At 41.0% G+C, this 21,101-nt stretch overlaps 2 protein-coding genes across 5 annotated transcripts in view; one reads left to right on the plus strand and one right to left on the minus strand.

The window, feature by feature from the left end:
• The window catches only part of LOC123515584 (pseudouridine-metabolizing bifunctional protein C1861.05-like), a 321,550-nt gene that overhangs the window by 74,526 nt on the left and 225,923 nt on the right, over nucleotides 1–21,101 (plus strand). The window lies entirely within an intron of this gene.
• The window catches only part of LOC123515587 (leukocyte antigen CD37-like), a 280,350-nt gene that overhangs the window by 64,897 nt on the left and 194,352 nt on the right, over nucleotides 1–21,101 (minus strand). Inside the window, exon 4 of one of the 3 annotated variants that reach the window (XM_045274342.1) lies at nucleotides 17,950–18,006. The exons of 1 other annotated variant lie outside the window; for it this stretch is intronic. The gene's annotated coding sequence lies outside the window, so the exon portion shown is untranslated. Of the gene's footprint in view, nucleotides 1–17,949; nucleotides 18,011–21,101 lie in introns of all 3 variants that reach the window. One more of the 3 variants, XM_045274341.1, reaches the window with a different exon arrangement.

The raw sequence follows: 21,101 nt of genomic DNA on the forward strand, positions 1-21,101 counted from the left end.
TTTTGGTATTTTTTGGTTACGAGTCCAGGAAAAAGAGGAAAGAAGGAATGAGTGGAATTGCACGAGTATTACTAAAGCTAACTCCTTTCTTTCTACTTTCTTTTCTTCTTTTTTCCCTCTTTCATTCTTTCTGTCTTCATTTTAATTCCTTCCATCTCTTTTCCTTCTTTTCCTCCTCCTTCTCTCCCATCCTTCTTTCCGTCTCTTTATTCCTTCATTTCTTTTCGTTGAGTGTTCTGTTTAAACCCCTTTCAGTACCATGACGTGTTTCTATATTCATTTTCTTTACTATTTGGTGATTTTATGCAGCTTCAGAAACTCAGGTGGGGGATTAAAATAGTGAAGACTGTGGTTATTAAACTCCTGACAGCTATAGACTCTTCCTGATGTCAATAAAATCGTCTAATCATATCCAAATCTAAAGGTAAAAATGTGTCCTAGTATTGAAGGGGTTAAACGCAAAATATTCAGTCTTCACATATATATTTTATCTCTATAAGACCTCTTTTTTTAGTAGTTTTTTTTATAGACCAGAATTTTTTTTAGAACTAAAGGGGAAAAAACATGAAAAAATATATATGGATGGAGCAGAAAAAAATCATAAGCTGTCAAATGCAGAGTGAAGTCATACGCATATAAATAAATACTAGTCCCTGTGTGGCTTGATATTAAGTGGTGGTGGTGGTGGAGTGTTGGTGGTGATAGTGGTGGTGATGGTGGTGAAGGTTATGATGAGTGTCGACAGTGATGGAGATAATGATAGTAATGATAGTGATGGTGATGGTGGTGGTGATAGTGAGACGGGGACTTTCTGCCTCAGTGTTGTGTTCGGTAATAGGAAAAAAAAAAGTACTTGTAAAGAAAACACTGCCATATTTTTCTTTCTCACGAAGCAACAAAAAAATGACAATAATAAATAATACAAACAAGAAAACAGGAATGGTGGTGGTGGTGGTGGTGGTGGTGGTGGTGGTGGTGGTGACTGACTGACCCGGGACCTCTGTTGTGGAATACCTGGACTTTGGGAGGCATAGAATTGTCTGACGGGAGCAATATCTTGTTATGAATGCTCTCCCTCACGTCACTCTCCATCTGTATATCCTAACTTAAACAATTCCACGCAGGGTGATTATCTCTGGCATGGAGCTATACATTCCTCATACTTTCTCTAACCCTAAAGCTAAAAAGCCTTGGTTTAACTCTGCTTGTTCTCGTGCTGTCAATGATAGAGAGGCGGCTCACAAACGGTTCCGTAGCCATCCAACTGCTGAAACTCATGCCCTATATATTTCTGCCCGTAATCATGCCAAATCTATTCTCCAACTTACTAAAAACTCTTTCATCAATAGAAAATGTCAAAGTCTTTCCAATTCTAACTCCTCTCGAGATTTCTGGCATCTAGCCAATAATATCTCTAACAACTTTACTTCTTCGTCTTTCCCTCCTTTACTTCATCCAGATGGCTCTACAGCTGTCTCTTCTTTTCTAAAGCTGAACTCTTCGCTCAAACCTTTGCTACCAACTCAACTTTGGATGATTCTGGGCATATTCCTCCTACTCCTCCACCCTCTGACTACTTCATCCCTAAAATTAAAATTCTTTATAAAGACGTTTTCCTGGCCCTCTCTGGCCTTGATTCTCGGAAGGCTTACGGTCCGGATGGAGTCCCTCCTGTTGTTCTCAAAAACTGTGCTTCCGAACTCGCTCACTGCCTGGTCAAACTCTTTCATCTGTGTCTCTACTTCTATTTATCCTTCTTGCTGGAAGTTTGCTCACATTCAACCTGTCCCTAAAAAGGTGACCACTCCAATCCTTCTAACTACCGCCCTATAGCTTTGATTTCCTGCCTTTCTAAAGCCTTTGAGTCTATCCTTAATAGGAAGATAATGAGGCATCTATCAGCTCACAACCTTCTCTCTGATTGCCAGTATGGTTTCCGTAAAGGCAGATCTACTGGTGATCTTCTTACTTTCCTAACTGAATCTTGGTCATCCTCTTTAGGGACTTCGGTGAAACCTTTGCTGTCGGCCTTGACATATCGAAAGCCTTCGATAGAGTCTGGCACAAATCTTTAATTTCTAAACTACCCTCCTACGGATTCTATCCTTCTCTCTGTACCTTCATCTCCAGTTTCCTTTCCGATCGTTCTATTGCTGCTGTAGTAGACGGTCACTGTTCTTCCCTAAAACTATCAACAGTGGTGTTCCACAGGGTTCTGTCCTATCACCCACTCTCTTTCTATTATTCATCAATGATCTCCTAAATCTGACTCAATGCCCTATCCACTCCTATGCTGATGATACCACCCTGCATTATTCAACAGCGTTCAACAGACGCCCAACCCAACAACAATTAAATGACTCAAGGCGAGATGCTATAGGACGCCTAACTTCTGATCTTTCACTTGTTTCTGATTGGGGCAGAGAAAACCTGGTTTTGTTCAATGCCTCAAAACTCAATTTCTACAACTATCTACTCGACATAACCTTCCAGACAACTATCCTCTCTTCTTCAATAACACTCAACTTCCCTCTCCTCTACATTAAACACACTCGGTCTATCCTTCACTAAAAATCTAAACTGGAAATTTCACATCTCTACTCTTGCTAAATCAGCTTCCAAGAAATTAATTTAGTGTATCATCCGTGAAGGTAAAAATAGTATATGTATAGAAAGGAGCATGTAATATCTTGCTATGAATTACTTCACTTTCCTCACTTTCCTTTTAAACCACAAAAAAACATAAGAATATAAGAGAAACTACAAGAAATCATCAGGTCTATATTTGGTAGTCTTTATACAAAGTCAACAAACTTAGTCATATAAATACTCACGTTGTATATTCCCTAATTGTAAGAATCTGGACATACCTTCCTTAATTAACTAAAAACAACCAACTTACTCTAATAAATACTAACCTCGTATATTCTCTAACTGTAAGAATCCGAACATGTCTTCCTATATTAACTAAAAGCACCACTCATGTACAAAAAAACTACTTATAAGCCTCACAACACCGTCTAAATAGCCTTTCTGCAATGACTGAAATGCAATGATCAAGATAAAAGGTGTTGATTTTACGGATTCTACTGAGACATAATTGCTGTGTCAGTGTGGGATGGTCTGAGGCTTTGTCGCTATGATGTTGTAGTGGATATGAACTTGGAGTGATGGAAGGAAGGTTGAGTTGAAAGATTATATTCATCCTGCTTGTGTTCGTGGCTGTCTCTTCTGGTGTAGCTAATTCTTCTTCTTTCTACCCTTCTCCTTTTTTTTTTTTTTTATTATACTGCATCTCTTACTTTAGATTAGCACAAACAGGTTCACGGTGGTCAGCGGATTCACTACTGATCTGCTATTTTTTTTCCTTTGTTTCTCTCCTCCTTCTCCTCCTTCTCTTTCTCTTTCTCTTTCTTGTTCTTGTTCTTGTTCTTGTTCTTTTTAGTTCTTTTTTTCTTCTGCCTGTTCTTCCTGTTGTTGTTGTTGTTGTTGTTGTTGTTGTTGTTGTTGTTGTTGTTGTTGTTGTTGTTCTTTTTCTTCTTGTTCTTATTCTTCTTGTTCTTGTTCTTATTATTCTTATTCGTTTTCTTCTTCTCTTCCTCCTCCTCCTCCTCCTCCTCCTCCTCCTCCTCCTCCTCCTCCTCCTCCTCCTCCTCCTCCTTCTTCTCTTCCCTAGGGCAAGTCTTAAACTCCTACTCCCCCGCCATCAGACAATTATCCCCCCCAGCTTCCCCATTCTCTCAGCAGACAGTGTCCCCCTCCGCTCCCTTCCTCTCTTCGTCCCTTCCTTTCCTCTAAGACGTCACCACCAGCAGAGACAAGGCTTGCTACCCCCTTCCCTTTCTTCCTACCCAGCCTTCCTTTCCCTTAACGACTCAAATGAGACTACATCACGACAGTCTGCAAAGTTCAAACACGCTAATACGTCTCTGTGTGTGTGTGTGTGTAGCTGGGTGGGTGGGTGTGTGTGTGGCCAACGAGCGAACAAAGCCCTCTTTCTCAGATTAAATGACAGAATAATTGCAGAGTTTGGCGTGGATACATTTTAATTTCGCTGACACGTCTTGTTGTTGTTGGAGAGAAGAATATACGAGGGTTTTTATTTTGCTCTTGTTATTATTTTCGTCTCCTACTTCTTCTTCTTCTTCTTCTTCGTCTTCGTCTTGCTTTTACGGTGGGCTTGAGTGTTCTAAATATAGGAAAACTGCGTGTCTTTGTGAGCTGCGGCCTTGGAGGTGGTGGTGGAGGTGGTGGTGGTGGTGGTGGTGGTGGTGGTGGTGGTGGTGGTGGTGGTGGTGGGGTGGTGGTGGTGGTGGTAGTGGTAGGAACGGTCGTGGAAATAATTTGTGTTAGGAACGATAACCATTACTTTTTCTAATACAATTTCCTTTATGGACTGACTAAAAATACACACACGCAACCTTACACACACACACACACACACACACACACACACACACACACACACACACACACACACACACACACACACACACACACACACACACACGAAATTGATGAAGTGAGAAGCAAAATGACCTTCTCGGAGCAAACGACCCACCTGGCGGAGGAAAGCTCACCTGCCCGCCACTGTAACTAATGGAGAGAAACGAACGACCATTGGAGGAAAGTAGAGGAAAAATGAGACACTTTGGAGGAAAACTACGCCCGGAGAAGGAGGAACCACAGGGGAGAGAGAATTTTCCTTTAGAGAGAAGGGATTAGAGAGAAGAGTGTGCCTAGTAGAGACAAGTGTGGCTAATGGAGGAGGAGGAGGAGAAGGAGGAGGAGGAGGAGGAGGAGGAGGAGGAGGAGGAGGAGGAGGAGGAGGAGGAGGAGGAGGAGGTAAAGGTAGTGGTGGTGGTAGTGTTTGTTTCGAGAAATAAAGCATAGACGTTGGAGAGAAATGGCTGACAGGGGGAGAAGCTGCTGGAGGGAAAGTTGCAACCCGGAGGAACGTGTTTGGTGTTTAGAAGAGAAATGAAGCAAAGGGAGAAGAAATGTTGCGGAGAGAAGACAAGTGGGAAGTGAGAGTAGAGAGGTAAGAGTTTCCTCCACACTCCCTCTTACTACCCCGAGCCCACTCTCTCATCAACAAACACACAAAGGAACATAAAGAAGGAACAATAATCACCACATAATATTCTTTGCTTCTCACGAGGATGTGTAGACAAAAGATAAAGCAAAGAGAGATTATGGAGAGAAAGGAGAGATGGAGAGATAGAAACAGCAAAGATCACAAAGGAAGATCTTGTTTTGAAGTAAAGGAGAGGAGAGATTATGGAGAAATAGGAGAGATGGAGAGATAGAAACAAAATAGAACACAAATGAAGATGTTGTTTTGTGGAAGCTTTTGTGTTTTGTGTGTGTATAAGGATAGTAAAAGTATAAGATTTTTTTTTCTTTTGTTAATTTTTTACCTTAGTTTCTTTGTCCTTGCATTTGTCTGTGTGTCTGTCTGTCCATCTCTCCCTCTCCGTCTCCCTCTCTCTCTCTCTCTCTCTCTCCCTGCCATGATCCTTCCCTTCGCCGCTCCCTCTTGTCACCACTTTCTCCTCTGCCAATGTTGTGTCTCCTTGAGTCCCTGACAGTTTCATTTCAAAAGTGGAGCACAACCTTGATCTGCCTTCACTAACTTTCATCTTATTGTGTCTCCGTCCTGACCACCACCACCACCACCACCACCTCTGGACGTCATCTGCGGAATGCCCCGACAATTTAATTTCAGAAGTGGAACATAACCTTGCAGTGTTTCCAGAAGGTGTTGTCTCGTTGTGTCTCAGTTGTTGTCATTTGTTTTCATTTACGTCTGGTTGAGCTGCACACTGTCTAGACTTGCTTAAGCTGATCTAACATAGTCTTAATCTCATTTGATATTATATTGTCTTACCTTCTGAGCCTTATCTAACCCAATCATGCTTGTAGTCTTCTCTTATCTAATCTAAAGTATTTTAATGTAGTATAAACGTACTTAACCTTATCTAAGCTAATCTTACGTAACCTGATCGTACCTAATCATATCTAACATTACCTAACCTATGAATAAAAGGCCTGTCCTAATGGCTCTAACGGAAGGAAACATAACCCAACTGAACCTTAACATAGCCAAACCTAACTTAACCTAATCTTACCTAACCTAACCTAACCTAACCTAACCTAACCTAACCTAACCCAACCTAACCTAACCTAACCTAACCTAACTCAACCCAACATAACCTAACCTAACCCAACCCAACCCAACCCAACCTAACCTAACCTAACCTAACCCAACCTAATCCAACCTAACCTAACCTAACCTAACTTAACCTAACTCAACCTAACCTAACCCAACCTAATTCAACCTAACCTAACCTAACCTAACTTAACTTAAACTAACCTAACCCAACCCAACCTAACCTAACCTAACCCAACCTAATTCAACCTAACCTAACCTAACCTAACTTATCTTTACGTACCTCTGCACGAGCTAGCCTCACCTAATCTTATATATTATAGCTTAACTTAATAACGTGGCGTTGTAATTAGCGGAGCATTTTACGTACATAAATTTTTGGTGGGCATTAACATATATAATTCTGCATCTCATTATGTTAATCTTTGAGCTCGTTCTTTTCTAGGTAATCTTGGTATAGCGTGTTCTCTCTCTCTCTCTCTCTCTCTCTCTCTCTCTCTCTCTCTCTCTCTCTCTCTCTCTCTCTCTCTCTCTCTCTCTCTCTCTCTCTCTCTCTAAAAGCATTTATTTCACAGCCATTGAATTCAACCCAATTTGTATAAAGGGAATGTGATTAAAGCGACCTCACCAGCTCTCGCGCGCATGCACACACACACACACACACACACACACACACACACACACACACACACACACACACACACACACACACACACACACACACACACGTTCATAGATGTACGTAATGTCAGGGTTTGGGTCCTTTCTCTCTCTCTCTCTCTCTCTCTCTCTCTCTCTCTCTCTCTCTCTCTCTCTCTCTCTCTCTCTCTCTCTCTCTCTCTCTCTCTCTCTCTCTATCTATCTATCTATCTATCTATCTATCTATCTATCTATCTATCTATCTATCTATCTATCTATCTATTTATATATTAGTCTATCTATCTATTTATTTATTTATCTATTTCAATCTATCCATCTATTTATCTATCTATCCATCTATCTCTTATCGTTTCCTTCACCTTTTTCTTCAACACTGTATCTTTCTCTCGTTTTATCTATTATATCTATCTATCTATCCCTATATCTATCTATCTATTTATCTATTGATCTGTCTATATTTCTATCTATTCATCTATCTCTTATCGTTTTCTTCACCTTTTCGTTCCATACTGTATAGGAAAAAGAAAAGGACCTTGTATATATTGTTATCCTCCTTTTTCTCTTATTCCTCTCTGCATTTCGTCCTTCTGTTTAATTTCCTGCGTCAGTAAAACAAAGAAAAAAACTCAAATTCTTGCAACATCTTATTCGTTCCTTCACTTTTATTTTTTACTCATTTTATTTCCTCTTTATGTTTTTTTAAAGAAGGATTTTTTTTCTTGTCTATTTTTTATGCATATATATTTTTTTACATTATTCCATTCCCTTCACGTATTCGGGTATGATCTTCAGGAGGAGGAGGAGGAGGAGGAGGAGGAGGAGGAGGAGGAGGAGGAGGAGGAGGAGGAGGTATGGATAAAAATGTAATATTCCTGGCATATTTATGAACTTTTGATGTACTTGTCCGTCCTTTGGGAGGGTAACGTGAGAGAGAGAGAGAGAGAGAGAGAGAGAGAGAGAGAGAGAGAGAGAGAGAGAGAGAGAGAGAGAGAGAGAGAGAGAGAGAGAGAGAGAGAGAGAAATAATAACGAAATGAAAAAAAAAGACAAAGGAGAAAACACCAAAGTAAGAAGATGAAAGAAGAAGAAAAGAGGAAATAGAACAAAATTAAACAAGAAAACAAGAAACAAAGGAAAGAAAATGAAAATAAAACACAACAAAGTGATAAAAAAAAGATATGAAGGAGAGAAAAAGAATTTACTTAACTTACTTGACTCAGGTTCCTTACTTCAATATATTATCATTAAAAGAAGACTGGGACTGAGAAAGGATGGAAACGTGTCGAGGAGGAGAGAGAAAGGAGGAGGAGGAAGAGGTGGTGGTGGTGGAGGAGGAGGACGAAGACGAAGAGGAGGAGGAAGATGGGATTAAGAGAGAAAGGAGAAATGAAGGAGGAGTAGTAATAGGAGGAAGAGAAAGAGGAAGAGATGGAAGAGGAAGCGGAGGAGAAGGAGGAGGAGGAGTAGGAGGAGAAAAAGGAGAAAGAAGAAGTAGAAGAGGAGATGGATTAGAAACAGTAGGAGGAGGAGGAGGAGGAGGAGGAGGAGGAGGAGGAGGAATAAGAAAAAGAGTTGAAGTAGGAGGTTCTTTCTGTTGTCCCTTCCCTTTTTCAATAATGCAAGAAGAACATCCCACACAGTCCCTCCTCTCTGATTATGTCATCTTTTTATTCTTTGTGTGTGTGTGTGTGTGTGTGTGTGTGTGTGTGTGTGTGTGTGTGTGTGTGTGTGTTAGTCCGTGTCTGCAATTGCATGAAACTCTATTTTTATAACAGATATATTTACTGTATACAGAAAACATGTAAAAATTTTAGTATACAGCTGCGAATATGTATAAAAACAGACAGACAGACAGACAGGCAAATAATAAACACCTAATACATACCAACGACACATGAATACATAGATATCAACAGACAGACACACGGACAGACACAAGATTAATGACCATACAATATTTACAATGAATCCCTGGCGTGTCGTGTCTTGAGGGAAGGGCTGGAATGATTTATTTTTGGTCCGAGTCGCGTCTGGTGGGAGTGGTGGAGGTGTGAAGCTGAGGTGTGGTTCCCGAGGCGGTGCGGGAGGCAGCACATGGTAGCGAGGTAGTGGTGAAAGTTTTAGATGCATTAGGAAGGTGACAGAGCGTGGGTGTGCTTATGTATTGATGAAGGAAAGACCCATGTGTGTGTGTGTGTGTGTGTGTGTGTGTGTGTGTGTGTGTGTGTGTGTGTGTGTGTGTGTGTGTTGATGGTTTATTCATACAAGTCTCTCTCTCTCTTTCCATTCCCTTCCCTTCTCTTCCCTTCCCTTCCCTCCTCCGCCCTGCTGCAGTTTTCCAGATTCACAGACGAGGCAGACAGACAGTGGACATGCAGACACGCACACGCACGCACACACACGTACACACACACACACACACACACACACACACACACACACACACACACACACACACACACACACACACACACACACACACACACACACACAGATCCATAGTTAGGTTAAGCATTTCAGTTCATTGTTTTAATGTCCCCCCAAAATTAATAAACCGTATATTATTATTATTATTATTATTATTATTATTATTATTATTATTATTATTATTATTATTATTATTATTATTACACACACACACACACACACACACACACACAAACACTCTCTCTCTCTCTCTCTCTCTCTCTCTCTCTCTCTCTCTCTCTCTCTCTCTCTCTCTCTCTCTCTCTCTCTCTCTCTCTCTCTCTCTCTCTCTCTCTCTCTCTCTCTCTCTCTCTCTCTCTCTCTCTCTCTCTCTCTCTCTCTCTCTCTCTCTCTCTCTCTCTCTCTCTCTCTCTCCCGACAAGAACTGTTTATCTGGAGTCTTTGTGTTGCTCCTGTCCGTCTGAAAGTGTCCATGTGTGAAGTGAATGGTCGCAGATACAAGACTTCCCCGCTGAACGACCTAACGTGGACGGGCTGCGTAGTGGAAGGCGGAAATTTACTGCCAAAATAACGTGTGTCCAGCCGTTGGTGTTTTCTTGTCCTTTCCTTTCGTCTCCTCCTTACCCTTTCCTACTACCTGGCTCTCTCCCTCTCACTTTCGCTCTCTCTTTCTCTCTCTCTCTCTCTCTCTCTCTCTCTCTCTCTCTCTCTCTCTCTCTCTCTCTCTCTCTCTCTCTCTCTCTCTCTCTCTCTCTCTCTCTCTCTCTCTCTCTCTCTCTCTCTCTCTCTCTCTCTCTCTCTCTCTCTCTCTCTCTCTCTCTCTCTCTCTCTCTCTCTCTCTCTCTCTCTCTCTCTCTCTCTCTCCTCTCTCTCTCTCTTCTTTCTTCCGTCTCGTTTCTCATTTTTATGTCTTTTTGTTTTGTTTTTTCTCTCTGTTTCCTTCCTTCCTTCCTTCCTTCCTTCCTTCCTTCCTTCCTTCCTTCCTTCCCTCCTCCCTTCCTTCTTCCTCTTCCTCCTGCCTTGCGATATTATTTTCCATACGTGGCATTTTTACGGGACACACACACACACACACACACACACACACACACACACACACACACACACACACACACACACACACACACACACACACACACACACACGGAAGAACCACCTGTAGAGAATTTTAGTGCTTTTAACTTAGAGAACCATAGAAAACACGAGCCTTCTTTGCATGTAGCTGTAGGAAACTGTCACTTACACTGCAGGAGAGGTCGAAGAGGCGTGAAAGGACGGGGGAAGGGGGAGAGAAGCAAAGGGGAAGGAGAACAAGAGAAGGTGGGTAGAATATAGTTCTTGGTATTCAATTAGGAAGTTTGGCTCTTTATTTCTACGTGTTTAAGTTGTTGTGTTAAGTTTAGATGAGAAAAAAAGTAGAAATTGGGAAGAGAAGGGGAAGAGAAGAAGAGGCATAAGGGGAAGAGAAGGTGAAGGGGAAGAAAAGGTAAAAGAAGAGGAAGAGGAAAGGAAGACAGAGAAAAGAAGAGGAAAAAGAGAGAGGAAAGAAAAAGGGAGCATAAGATAAATAGAAGCGAAAGGAAAGGATAAAAGCAGAGGAAGAGGAAAGGAAGAGATGGGGAAGAGAAGAGGACGAGGAAAGGGGAAGACAAAAGGACTAAGGAAGGGGAAAAAGAGAAGAGAAGGGGAAGAGAAGAAGACGAAAGAAGAGGAACAGGAAAGGAAGAAATGGGGAAGAGAAGATGAGGGAATGAGGAAAAGAAGGGGAAGGGAAAGGAAAAGAAAATAGGACGAGGAAAGAGAAAGAGAGAAGACGAGGAAAGAGTAATAGAAAAATAAGACTGAATGGGAAAAGAAGGAGAAGGGAAGGGGAAGGGAAGGGGAAAAGAAGGGGAAAAGAAGGGGAAGAGAAGAGGAAGAGAAGGGGAAGTCACCTAGCTGGATATAGTCAGCTTTCGACTCTAGGATTAAATATTTAACGTGCATGGACACTGAGGGATGGTGTGTCCTACTGGGGGTCGCCATGACAACCAAAGGGGTCCTGGTGAGAGTTACTGACCCCCCCCCACCCTTCCTCCCATCGCCTGTGTGACCGAGGGGACAGGGTTGGGGTGAGTGCAGTGGTGTTCTGTGGTCAGGGCTGGCAGTCAGGTAAGAGAGATTATGTGGTCTGTTCATTCATTCATTTTATTCATTTACTTAAGTGTTCCATCATTCACCCGCACTTCTGGAGCCTCGATTTGAGTTACTTGTTATGAGCTAAGTGGAAAATCTTTGTGTTGAATTTGTGTTACTGTATTTTTTGTAGTGTATTGATAGTTGTTTACTTTTTGCTTATAGTAACAGAGTATTTTTTTTTCGGTTTCTATCTGTGTAACTATTTCTGTTTCTCACTCTCAGGATCTTTTGGTATCGTGCACGGTGATGGAGATAATGGTAGTAATGGTAATCGTAGCAAAGTAACAGTGTAATTTATAAAAAGTACTTCTGCGACTATTTAATCTTTCCATCTCACGTAACATCTTATCATCGTGTCGTGCAAGGATATAAAAATAATGAAAGTAATAGTAAACTATTAAACTTCTGTATTTCCAACTTCTAATGCCTTGACTTCATTTAAGAGGGAGATTTCAAGACACTTATTGATTTATTTTGACTACCGCACTGTGACTTTTAATAGTAAACTCTGGAACTCCCAACCTGCTTCTGTATTTCCAACTTCCTATGCATTGACTTCATTTAAAAGGCAAATTTCAAGACATTTACCCATTTATTTTTGCTATCTCTCTCTCTGTCCTGCAAGGGGACTGGCAAATAAGTGGGCCTTTTTTTCTTACATTTGTGTTTCCCTTGGCCAGTTTTCCTCCTCTTACATAAAACAAATTATAGGAAAATAATAATGAAATCTCTTTTACTATTTCTGCAACTATTAAATCCATTTTAGAAACGCTTCGTGTCATTGTATCGTGCAAGGTAATGGAGATGAGGGAAGTAATAGACTCGAGAGATGTAATAGTAATAATGGTCTAGTAATGGATAAAGTAATAATGAATTCTCTATCAATATTTCTGCAACTATTAAATCCATCTTCATGTTATTGTATCGTGCAATGTAATGGAAATAAGGGAAATAATAGAACCACATGGAAGTAATGGCATTAATGGTCTAGTAATGGCAGTAATAATGGATTCTCTATCAATATTTCTGCAACTATTAAATCTATCTTCGTGTCATTATATCGTGCAATGTAGATAATGGAAGTAACAGAACCACATGGAAGTAATGGTCTAGAAATGGTAGTAATAATGGAATGTATCACTATATATTTCTGCAACTATTAAATCCATCTCAGGTAGCGCTTCGTGTCATCGTATCGTGCAAGATAATGGAGGTAATGGAAGTAACAGAACCCAGTGAAGTAATAGTAGTAATGGTCTAGTAATGGCAGTAATACAGGTGACAGGCGAGGTAGTTGATGAGGGAGTTGTCTGAGCGTCCTTCCTTCCCCATGCACCGGTAATACTCCTGCCGGGACACACTGGGGCTCGTGAGCGTGACGGTAATAGCCACGTGTGTCATTTCCTCTTTGTCCCGGCGCATGATATCTTGTATAGGGCGAGTTTCATCATTACTGACCGATTTTTTTTCTATATATATTTTGTTGGCCTTGACCTGTGACCTTCTACCACCATCTAATCTAACTCATAGCTATCTTTGAATAACTTAACCTTACTTTACTAGATCAAATGTAACTTAACCTATCTGTCCTGTCTTTTGGTTAATTCTTTCCAATCTTTTAGGCCACAGAGACAATTAGCGGGGTTTTCAAGACAGTTTCTCCTTTTAATATACTAGAGATCTTGCCAATCCATCACAAGAAACCACAAAAACACTCTTAACACTTTATTTTCTCACTACGACAATTTTCCAAGGCCACAGAGACAACTAGCGGGGTTTTCAAGACAGTTTCTCCTTTTAACTCCTTCAGTAGTGGGACACATTTTTACCTTGATACTTGTGTACGATTAGACCATTTTACTGACATTAGGAAGAGTCTATGGAGGTCAGATTATTAATGGCTGCAGTCTTCACTATTTTAATCCCCTACATAAGTTTCTGAAGCTGTATAAAAGTAAATAGTAAGCAAAATGAGTATAGAAACGCATCATGGTACTCAAGGAATTAAATAACTAAAAATCTTACCAATTTATCGCCAGAATAATAAAAAAAAAAAAACACTTCTAAAAACACGAGTATCTTCAGCTGGAGTCTTCGAATAGCAATGAATGGTGAGAGAGCAAAGTGTTTCAGAATTAGGGCCATAGTGTATTGGTAAGCTCGATGTGGCGTCACCAAAGGTTTACATTAGCACTACTTCTCCCGCTGAAAGATTGCCGTGAGTCAGGATCGAGCGCGGCCCTGTATCACTGAGCCACCAGAGCGTATCATCACCAGTTCATCACCATCATTCATCATCACCATTATCCTCCTGTCAGCGGCGTCCATCTAACTTATACAGTGAACTTGCATCAAAACATTCTGTCTCTATGGCTCGTCTAAATGGTAATGTGTTATGAACTATTAATTAACCCCATTAAATCCATTACTTTTTTGGGGAATTTCAGTAATGTGTCTATTGAAATCATACTGTAAACTTAGGGCAAATTATTCTCTTTCGTGTCTCTGGCTGGTTTAAATGGTAAAGTATTATAAACTATTAACTAACCCCATTAGATCCATTACTTTTTGTACTCTCTGTCATGTGTCTCTATTGAAATAATACTGTGAACTTCTACCAAAACATTTTACTTCTTGTCTCTGGCTGTTCTAAATGGTAATGTGCTATGAGCTATGAACTAACTCCATTAAATCCATTAGTTTTTTTGTACTCCCACTGATGTATCTATTGAAATTATACTGTAAACTTGCACCAATTCTACTCCGTGTGTATGATCTAAGCCTATTAAATCCATGAGTTTTTTTAACTTTTTACTGGTGTCTATTGAAGTAACACTATGCACAGGCAGCAAAACACTGAATTAACTTAGCACATTTATTACCAGCCCAAACGGTAATGGACTAAGAGCTTTGAGGTATCCCCATTAACTCTATTAAAAGCTGTGTCTATTGAAATCATTAAACTTCCACCAGAGCATCCATTAAGTTATGCATTCACGCCTAATGAAATAACTAATGCAAAATCTTTTAACCACCCCACAAACACCAGCATCTTTTTTTTTTATCAGTGTAGTCTATTGAAATATTACTTTAACCCTATTATTTCATGGCTAACTGAAGAAATAATGTACTAGGACCCTTAAACCACACCATTAACCTTCTCTCGCTCCCACTACCCGACTATTTCCATCATCCTTTTTAACATCAGTGTACTCTATTGAAATTATTACTTTAACCCTATTATTTCATGGCTGACTGAAGAAATAATGTACTTAGAGCCTTAAACCACCCTATCATCTCCTCTCGCTGTTACTTCCATGCTTCCAACACTCACATTACATTAATTTTGAGAAGTAGCCGGAGAGTCAGTGTGTATACCCGCCGTTACTGTGGCGCGGTGTAAGTGGCAGGTAAACGAGATATGTTTTATTCATACGTAATAGTTGTGTTGCAAAAGTCCCGGTGCATTGTGCGTGTGTGTCTGTCTGGGTGCATGAATAAACAACACGAATAATGAGTGTTCTTGCATGTGCTTTTCCTTCCTCTGTATTTGTGCATGAATACGGAAGAAGCATTTGGTAATATATGAAGGTGATTTTTTTGCAGTGTCTGTTCGCATGTGTGAAGAGACTAATGGAAATGACGTAGCCTCTTGTATATGCTACTTCCTTGCCTCCATCTGTGCGTGAACCTCTTCAATACTGAGACACATATCTACCTTGAGATTTGTGTACGATTAGACTTTTTATTTACATTAGGAGGGATCTTTGGAGGTCAGAAGAATAATGGCTAGAGTCTTCACTATTTTAATGCCCCACTTAAGTTTCTGAAGGTGTATAAAATCGCCAAATAGTAAGCAGAATGAATATGGAAACGCGTCATGGTACTCAAAGGGTTAATCCATAAGAACCTTTTCGTAATATATGATAGAGGTAACTTTCTTCCTATATACTCTGCATGTCTGTCTGCATGAACGAACAACACACGAAGACAGGCCGCCGTGGTACAGTGGAACCATGCGTGCTTTGGGGTCTGAGGGGTCCCAAGCGCACGGGTTCGAATCCTGTCCACGGTCCGAGTGTAGGTTCGGCTTCCTCACTCGGGGCAATGGTTTCCTAGCGGGTGGGCTTTGACATAGGAGGTACCCCGAAAAGTACCCCCTTTAGCCCATAAATTCCCGTGAAAAGCCCACATGGTATAAATAAAAAAAAAATGTACCTCTTTCTACAGTGTCCCTAACTCTATTTCAGCAAGTAATGAGAAGAACACAAGAATACAAATGGCAGGTAATGGTGATTCTTCTCCTATATAGAACTTTGTGTCTCAGTCCTTCTCCATTAGATACTTTCAGCCATTTTTGTAAAGTTTAATGAAAAATATGGGCTCTCTGTTTTAATATGGTCCCAAGCTTCCAAAGAACACGTGTTTCTTAATGGCAGTGGATGAAACTTTGTAATGGCTCTATAGGGAGACGTTGAGAGAGAGAGAGAGAGAGAGAGAGAGAGAGAGAGAGAGAGAGAGAGAGAGAGAGAGAGAGAGAGATACTGGCAGACAGAGACAGACAGACAGACAGGCGGACAAACAGAGAGACAGACAGACAGGCGGACAAACAGAGAGATAGACAGAGACAGACAGACAGAAAGACAAACAGAAAGACAGACAGAGACAGACAGACAGAAAGATAGACAGAAAGATAGACAGAAAGACAGGCAGACAGACAGACAGACAGAAAGACAGACAGACAGTTAAAACAGACATAAATAACTAAAGAATGAGAAATCCAAACAAATAAACAAAAGAAACAAGAACAAGAACAAAGACAGACAAAATAATGAAGGAGAGACGAGAAGTAATCAATAAGAAACAAAAGAAGAACAGGACACACCAAAAAACAAAGCAAAGTCGAGGGAAAAACAAAGAAAAATCAAATAAAAATAACACTGGCAAATATTTCTAGACACAAGAAAAGAAGAAAAGGAAAAATCACATGGGGAAAAATACATCTGGACATTAATTTTCTCTGTGGTGCAATTTACATATTAATCCTCTTTCTTTCCCCAATTATCTCTTTCGGAAGACGGAAGGAAAAAGAAAAAAAATAGAGAAAAATAAAACCTTTCTATATTTTTGTATCCTTAGCTTAATTAGCCAGGCAGGTGAGACAGCTTACCTGAGAAAAAAAATAACATCTTTCTACATATTTAGGTTTATTTTAGCTTAATTAGACAGGCAGGTGAGACAGCTTACCTCAGAAAAACAACTTATATCTACATTTCTGGATCTATCTTAGCTTAAATAGACGGAAAATCACTTCTTTCTATATTTCTGGGTCTATTTTAGCTTAATTAAACGGCCAGGTGAAACAGCTTACCTGAGACTCTTGCTAATTTCCAGCCACGTGTTTCCTACCTGGCCATCACACACCTGAGCCTCCACTATCATAATTATACCTGTGATTTAAACCTAATTCGTATTTATTTTGGTAATTCTAGCTCTTGTGAAGCTGCTTTGCTTATTTTCAGGACAGTATTTGAGTTTATTGTTGATTGTTGTTTTATTTGTGTGTTTTGGATTTTCTATGTTTCTCTGTCTGTCTGTTTGTCTGTCCGTCTGTCTATATGTCTCTCTGTCTCTCTGTCTATCTGTCTCTCTCTCTCTCTCTCTCTCTCTCTCTCTCTCTCTCTCTCTCTCTCTCTCTCTCTCTCTCTCTCTCTCTCTCTCTCTCTCTCTCTCTCTCTCTCTCTCTCTCTCTCTCTCTCTCTCTCTCTCTCTCTCTCTCTTACTCTCTCTCACCTCCGCAGTTCTCTCACGCTCTCTCTCTAACTTTGTTCTGTTCTGCTAATTATCTTTCTTCATTCTCTCTGCTTTTTCTCTCCTTTCTTTCCTCCGTTTTCTCTTTCCACCTTCCTTCTACACTTCACCTCCGCTCTTTCATCTTTTAATCCTTCTTTCCTTCTCCTTTTCCTCTTATTCTCTCCTTCCCCTCTTCTTATTCACTTGGGTTTTTTGGTATTCCTCGTCCACTCTCTCTCCCTTCTCCTTTTTTATCTCCTTCCATTTCCCTTTTAGCATCTATCCTTCTCCTCTCACTTCCCACGCTTTCCTTCCTACCTTCATTCCTTCGTTCCTTCATTTTTTTATCCTTCCATCTTACTTCTCTTTTTTCTGGTTTTTTTTTGCCTTTTTGGTCATTTTTTCCTTTTCTTTTCCTCCTCCATACTTTCTTTTCTTCTTTCCCTTCCTTTCTTTCTTTTTTTCCTTTTTTTCTTCTATCATTTACCGTCTCATATTTCTTGTTTCTAGTCTATTGTAGGTTACCTTGGTTTTAAAAGGGTAAAAAGTATGCTCTCTCTCTCTCTCTCTCTCTCTCTCTCTCTCTCTCTGTGGTAGGGAAGGTTGGGTGGCGGGAGATGATGTGACAGTATGAGCAACTTTCAGGGAAGAATTCACATTATTCAGCCTCTCTCTCTCTCTCTCTCTCTCTCTCTCTCTCTCTCTCTCTCTCTCTCTCACCGGTATGTCCTGCGGTGGTGACCTTGGCGTGGAGTGGAGCGTTGCCTCTCTCTCTCTCTCTCTCTCTGTAACAAGGGAGAGGGGAACACATTTACATTTAGCCACGGTGCAACTGTCAGCTGTTTTTTGTATGCATTGATATATCACGGCCATATGTGTGTGTGTGTGTTGTGTATGTGTGTGTGTGTGTGTGTGTGTGTGTGTGTGTGTGTGTGTGTGTTGTGTGTTGTGTGTTGAATTAGGTCTTATGTGTGACAGAGGGATAAACAGACAGGCAGACAGGCAGACAGGCAGGCAAAACAAACATTTCTAACATTCTTGGTAGTAAACATACATATACAATTCTCTACCGGAACAGGGCCATGTATTTTTGCCTCTCTATTTTAAAAGAAACCGTACATTTTTACTCTCTCTCTCTCTCTCTCTCTCTCTCTCTCTCTCTCTCTCTCTCTCTCTCTCTCTCTCTCTCTCTCTCTCTCTCTCTCTCTCTCTCTCTCTCTCTCTCTCTCTCTCTCTCTCTCTCTCTCTCTCTCTCTCTCTCTCTCTCTCTCTCTCTCTCTCTCTCTCTCTCTCTCTCTCTCTCTCATTATCTTGCCTCGGAACAGCCACGCTCTCCTTCCCTCATATCTCTCCACCTTCACTCTGGCTCCTCTCCAACATGGGGCATTAACTTCCAGACCAATCCCTGCCACTGCCTTCCTGGTGATATGACGCATTTTTAGAACTGTTTCCCCGTCCTCGCTCCCTGTCCTCCCCTCAGGTTAAGGCGTTCCATAGAGTGTGCTTTATGAACCTTCTCGTTTCCTTCTGTAGTTGAGTTGTTGTTGGTGGTGGTGGTAGTGGTGGTGGTGGTGAGAGTAGAGGAAAGTAAAGGGTGATAGACATGTGAAGGATAAAGGTTTGGATAAGTGGAGAGAGGATAAGGAAAGAAGGAGAGAGAGAGAGAGAGAGAGAGAGAGAGAGAGAGAGAGAGACTATAATACTACCTCTGTTACTACTCTTGCTACTACTACTACTACTACTACTACTACTACTACTACTACTACTACTACTACTACTACTACTACTACTACTACTACTACTACGACCACCACCACCACCACCACCACCACCACCACAACCACCACCACCACTATTACTACTACTACTACCACTTCTATTCCTACAACCACCACCACCACCACCACCACCATCCACCACCACTATTACTACTACTACTACCACCACTACCACCACTACTACTATAACAACCACCACCTCCACTACCACGACACCCTTGTAAAAAAGACTAACTAATTATCTCTAACCTAACCTAACGTAACTTAACGAGACAGACCAACGATTCATGTGGCTTCTAAATTCTAAGGTGAAGCAGAAATAGTCTCCAAACACGAGCTTTGACGTAATACCAGGCTTAATAACACACATATGATAGATTTCCCGCCTTTCATCTTCCTTCCTTTGTTTCTGCAGCTTTCTCCATCGTCTGGATTTTACTCGTATCTTCTTTTCTATTCTTTATTCTGCATTGCCTGTCCCTATTCAATGGCCCCTCTTGTTTCTCTTCATTTATTTTCTTTTATCTCTCTTTCAATTTTTTTTTCTCTCTTTCTCCAGCTTCTTCGTTTTCTTGTTTTCATTTTCTCTTTTTTTTTCTGCATTGGTTGTCCCCTATCGATTGTCTCTCTTGTTTCTCTTTATCTCTCTCTCTCTCTCTCTCTCTCTCTCTCTCTCTCTCTCTCTCTCTCTCTCTCTCATCCCAGCGAGCCAAATCTCTCCTCTATAATTCCTTGTTGGAAAGTCGACGGAAGTTGCGAGAGTTATGAATCATGGAGCAGGAAGGAAACTTAGCCAGCATCTCTCTCTCTCTCTCTCTCTCTCTCTCTCTCTCTCTCTCTCTCTCTCTCTCTCTGGAAAGGATGATATTGTTGTTATTGTTGTTGTTGTTGTTGTTTTTATTTTTGTTGTTATCATTTTTAATTGATGTAAATCCTTTTTCTCCTCCTACCTCTCCTCCTTTTTTATTTCCCTTCTCCTCCTCCTCCTCTCTTCTTCTTCCTTTTCTTCTCCTCCTCCTACTCCTTTTCTTCTTCCACCTCTGCCTCTTCCAACTCTTCCTACTACTTCTACTACTACTACTACTACTACTACTACTACTACTACTACTACTACTACTACTACTACTACTACTACTACTACTACTACTACTACTACTACTACTACCCTCACTATTACCACTCTCATGACTACATTTCCCACAGTAATGGAGGACTCTGACCAAATCATCCCATCAGTAAGAGAACACTGCCAAAACTCGCTCTTTTTGTCAGGAAAACATAAAGTGTATTGTCTTTATCACACCAGACCAACGCAGCCATCTCTCTCTCTCTCTCTCTCTCTCTCTCTCTCTCTCTCTCTCTCTCTCTCTCTCTCTCTCTCTCTCTCTCTCTCTCTCGCTCTCGCTCTCGCTCTCTCTCTATTGCCTCCAAGGAAAGAGAGGAGAGATAGTTTGCGGAGGAGGAAAAAGGCCTCAATTAGGAAGCTATCTTGAAAAATCACAATAAAACCTTCTCTTCTCTCTCTCTCTCTCTCTCTCTCTCTCTCTCTCTCTCTCTCTCTCTCTCTCTCTCTCTCTCTCTCTCTCTCTCTCTCTCTCTCTCTCTCTCTCTCTCTCTCTCTCTCTCTCTCTCTCTCTCTCTCTCTCTCTCTCTCTCTCTCTCTCTCTCTCTCTCTCTCTCTCTCTCTCTCTCTCTCTCTCTCTCTCTCTCTCTCTCTCTCTCTCTCTCTCTCTCTCTCTCTCTCTCTCTCTCTCTCTCTCTCTCTCTCTCTCTCTCTCTCTCTCTCTCTCTCTCTCTCTCTCTCTCTCTCTCTCTCTCTCTCTCTCTCTCTCTCTCTCTCTCTCTGTGTGTGTGTGTGTGTGTGTGTGTGTGTATCAGCAGTGACAGGAGATGAACCAAAATTGACTGGCGAAGGTTAATAGATGTCAGGTGAGGTTATGGCGCTTGAGAGAGAGAGAGAGAGAGAGAGAGAGAGAGAGAGAGATAAATTAACCAACTCTTTCGTCTCTCCTTGTGTTTCTTTCCAAGAGTTGAAAGAGAAGTAGACATTTTTTTTTTCTACCCATAAAGTAACATTGTCTTGTCTTCCTGTCT

The sequence above is a fragment of the Portunus trituberculatus genome, chromosome 39 (genome assembly GCF_017591435.1).
Source record: "Portunus trituberculatus isolate SZX2019 chromosome 39, ASM1759143v1, whole genome shotgun sequence".
Lineage (NCBI taxonomy): Eukaryota > Metazoa > Arthropoda > Malacostraca > Decapoda > Portunidae > Portunus > Portunus trituberculatus.